The sequence below is a fragment of the Pygoscelis adeliae genome, unplaced genomic scaffold, assembly GCF_000699105.1.
Source record: "Pygoscelis adeliae isolate BGI_AS28 unplaced genomic scaffold, ASM69910v1 Scaffold116, whole genome shotgun sequence".
Lineage (NCBI taxonomy): Eukaryota > Metazoa > Chordata > Aves > Sphenisciformes > Spheniscidae > Pygoscelis > Pygoscelis adeliae.
This window is the reverse complement of record NW_008825080.1, coordinates 697282-702120: the sequence shown is the minus strand read 5'-3', so window position 1 is coordinate 702120 and position 4839 is coordinate 697282.

The window sequence follows — 4839 nt, the reverse complement described above, 5'->3', positions numbered from 1 at the left end:
CAGGAACGTGTGTTCCACTTAGCCGGTCATGGAGTGCCCTCAGCTGCTGAAATGAAGTTATGACAGTTTGTCCAGGAAGAAGCATATTCTACTTAAAGATGGGACAAACTAATGAACCCCACCAATAGCATCGTCACTGGAATACGTACCAACATATACAGTGATAAAAATTACGCAGCTTATTTTTAGAACATCACCCTATAGAAACTGTGTTATTAAAATTGTGGCTTTTACACAAAGTGCTTCACGATCCTTTGCAACTTGTCAGAGGAGAGAGTAGTTGTCTGGAGAAACTATTGCTAATCTTACTGTTTTTTGGTGATTCACTAAGTCTCGTTTCTCCTCTTGACTTCTTCCCTAGCTCACCTGCCTCATTTCATTCTTCTAGTTTAACCTTTTCTACCCCACCAGCTCCATACCAGCCTTTTCTCACCACCCTGTATGGATCTGTACGTGCTCTGCTTTTGTGTTCCATGTTCTCCGAAGGCACTTGGTGTTCTGCTTCCGTTAAAGTACTCATTTCATAGCCTGTAGGGTACCTAGCATAGGCAGCCTCACCACATAAAGTATAAAACACATAAAAGCTGAACTAGATACAGAACTAAACATTTGCTCTGATGCTGCCCTGCAGTTTCAGTGTGCCACTTTCCTTGCAGGATTTTATTGTCACAGATCATCCTCACACACAGGTGTGTTACAATTTGTCCTCCCTAACTCACTGCAGACCCAGTGCAAAGCACTTGTTTCTGCTATAATTCATGTATTCTCATTTCCTTTGTTTGAAGCTTGGCAAAGTTTCCAAAGACCTGAATAGTTTCACAGTTTCATTTGAAGTGATCTACTAAATGAAAAGCAGGCAGACTACCAAGAGCTTAGGGCAAGCATACGTTTTCCCAGAAAAAACTCCAGAAAAGAGGGTGCTTAGCCCAGTCGTTACATAGGCTGTGCTAGTTTTTCGTTCCTTCTGGGGTGCTGCCAAGGTCTGTTCCCACCCTGCCATTTCGGTGTGGGTTCTCTGGGGCCGGCAGGAAGGCAGGGCTGCAGTTGTGGTGGTTATAAGATGCTGTGTTAGGTCCCCAAAGACACAAAACTTTCTCTTTCCTGGCGTTTAATGTGTACCTACATGGTCAGGATGGCTAGCTGGCTCTGAAAGGTGTTCCCCCAGTGCAAAGATCAAGTATGGGGAATAACATAGCTCCAATCAAGTGCCAGTGTCACGTGAAGACAGTGTCAAAGAGGCTTAGCTTTCTCTTACCCCTCACTACTCTGACACTCCTTCCCTGTGCTGCTTGGTTTGAGTAATGTCTCACAGCTCGATTTCAGGCACTACCCCCTGCACTCAGGAAGTGCAGTAACACCTTCATACAGCGCCTACTTCTATGAGTGAAGTCAGACCACAGGTTTGCACATTGTGGTATTTTTCTCATATTGTTTCTCACAGCTTGACTTGTTTTTCTTGCACATCCTATACCCAAACAAAGATTATACTAACCTCAAAGTTAACACTACTGCAAAAGTAAAGGCCCTAAAGCCTTTGCCTTTACCTCTAAAGGTTGATCAAAATTGTTATTTTAGATTTTGCAAGGTTAATAGTTGAGGATGTGTTTGCACAGGCAATACCATTAGATACATAGTTTCCTTCAATGAAATTCTCTACGGCCTGTATTTACCCCCCTTGCAACGCACTGGGGAGAACCAAGAGTGCCAGCTGTATTACCCCTTCATAAGAAACAGTTTAACCTAATGACCACACACACGCAAATACTTCCTGCAGTGTCCTGTAGGAATCACACCCACTCTGCCTCTGCCTGCAATGAGAACGCTCCTAAGTGCTCACTTCGCCCAGAGTATCTGCCCACAAGGTATTTAGTGAGGCGTCCTGGCACCCTGGCCACACCTTTTGCCAGCAGCAGGTTTTTCCAGATGCTGCTACTGCTTCTGCTGAAGCACTGGTGATTTTCAGTACGCTGTTGAAGGCGCTTGGAACTTGGTGAGACCAGGACTTAAGATACTGCATGCCGGTGATATAACAGTTATGCTCAGAATTAGCCTGCCTCCCATACAAAAGACCATTAGGCCCATTATGCAACTGCATCAATCATGCAGAAGGAACAAAGATCTGTGTGATGGTAAAGCATCATGCCCAGTATTAGAGACACTTGGCTTCAAACCTGAGGAACAATCAGAGTAGTGTTTTGTGCCCTAAAAGAACTGTCTAGATTCTTTTACTTTTTTTTTGTAGTCCTTCTCAATGCCCAAATATTTTAAACATAAAACCTCCTTGTTAAAAGAAATAATGCCAAAGGGTAGTCAAAATCCTCTAAACAGAACAAAGAGTTCACTACTTCAGTCAGTTTGTTTCCCTTCCTGCTCTCCCTTCCCCTTTCCAATTTCAGTCTTCAACTACTGCAGGACACAGGACAGGAGGCAGTTTCCTACCGATTAGGCTAAGCACTTATATTCTTTCTATGGATAGGAAAGCAGTTTCCCGAATCCACAGAGCAGAAGTCAGTGTTACTAGTGCTCAGATAACACAGACAACGCAGGAACAGTTATGAGATATATGGGGTACGAGCCCATGTCACAGGTTATCTGTCTACGTGACACTCCTTTCTGTCAAGAACAACCATATCTGTTTTTCACGCACGTGTTGCCGGTAACTAGACGTGTACAGGCCACTTCTGCCTATATAGTAAAAACATGAAGCACAAAAGAGGAGAACAATTATTTAGGAGATTGAAAGCATTTGTTGCCTTATTTTCTGCAATTAACTATGCTTGTAGAATAAAACAGCTACAAAGAACTAAATGTTCTGGCAGACAGGAGTACAAGTTATTATTCCTAATCCTCAACAGTTGCATGTAATGTCCAAACTCAGCAAGACAGTGATGCATGTCTTATGCATGCCTAGATATAGAGGAACTCTGGGAAGTTAGAGTTGAAAGTAGAAGAATCTACAGAAAACTGAGTTACTGGGTAATTAGATATAAGCCAGCGCTTCCTTTCAGCACTGCAGGTAATATAGAGGCTCTTTACTACCAAAGCAAGAGGGGCCAGAAGCAATTCTGAACAGAGCAGAAGAGATAGCCTGCTCAGGAAGGGAAAGTGAGCTGAAAGCTGCTGCTGTCAGAGCCAAGTGAAGCAACCACATCATCTGCAAAAGAAGGGTATCCTGTGCTCTTTTGCCCATTGGGATTAGATTAAACACAGTTAACATTTATTGCATTTCCTAGGTTTCTTCTATCCACCACACTAGTATCAAAGCAACAGGCTTAAACAAAAGCATGTAGAAAGGAGAGTTAGCACCGTATGTTACCATCAAAGTCGTCGTTCATCAGACACCACATGACAGAGGCACGTGTTCAGAGATTCTGGGGAAAGCTTCTGAGAACCACACTTTTCAGTAAGCTGTTTTCTGTCTTGCGTACATTAGAAGTTTTTCTAAGTGTTTCTTACCTCCATTTTGTTTTATACATAGATCATTACAGCTTTTCCAGGTAAAAGTACTTTCTCATTTATGTAAACATTTAAAAGTGACTGGCACTACATTTAGTTTATGGGAGTTACACTTGTCCTGACTGCTAAACTGAAGAGTCGAAGCATGTCATTAATAAAGTCAGTGTAACAAAAAAAATAAATCACATGCAAAAAATGGCCTCTGATGAAAGTTAAGGTATCTAGGAAATAGCGACATATAAAATACAGTCTGGTGGCCTCTTTAAGAATAGAATTGAGAGCAGGTTGTGGTTAAGACAGGATGGATAAAAGAAAAGATGAACAAAAAGCATGCCCTAAATAGCTAGTTGTGAAAGTGAAAATCCCCACTAGATTTATTCCAGCAACTCACTTTGATCTTTTCATTCTAGCATCCTTTTCTAATTGAAGCTATTACTAGCATCAGCCACCCAGGGAAGGTAGGTAGGCCAGTGCGGTACTCTCCTCTTCCTGAGCTTAGCTGGATGGTCCACCAATGGCCAAAGACCTCAGGCAGTTATGGGACATCTGCTTTTTTAACTAGGGAAGCCAGTACCTTGAATAAAGCTCCTAATCAGTACAAAGAAAAAACCCAGGGGAAGGTATTTGACAAGTGCAAACAAAGCCAGAACTATGACTGAAAACCTGCTGGCAAAATGACTAAATCCACTAGCCAGAAGGGTCAATATTCCCCTCCGAACATGGAGAATCTGTCTGGGTGCAGTCACTGACCCCACAGACTGGCCACATGCTGGGGAGTAAAAAATATGTATGCCTCCCAGCACCATCGCAGATTCTTTTCTGCACACCTGCATTAAGAAGAGAAAGTCATGAGTACCGAAAGGGAAAATAAGAACTCAGTGCCACAGCTACAAAATGACCCAGGCATTTTGTCCAGCACAGGGGATATTTTGGGAAAATTTAGTTCTATCTAAACTTTAGCTCTATTTCAAATTGACATGTTAAGCAGGTTTGGGTTGTGGGTTCTCAGTCAGCCTTTAATGTTCTGTATTACAACATGGGGCAGTTGTTTTTAAGTTTTGAGAGCACTTAGTATTGGCTGAGATCAACCACAGTAAATTTATTGTGTAACAAGTACATCACACTTTCATGTCTAAAGTCCATAGTCGTAGCCCTCAGTAAATGCAAAATAACGCAGAAAGACAATGCTCAACTGAACTTACGACAAGGTAAAGACATGAACACAAGGAGTTATTGCGGCTCTGTGATGCCAAGAGAAGCTGTGGTGCCTGGCAAAGAGTGAGCCGTCAGAAAGGAAGTAAAATATTGCAAATACAAGTTTAGCAACAGGATGTGATAGCTCAGCCCACGTCGTGGATTATTGGACTTTTGAGATGGGGTTGA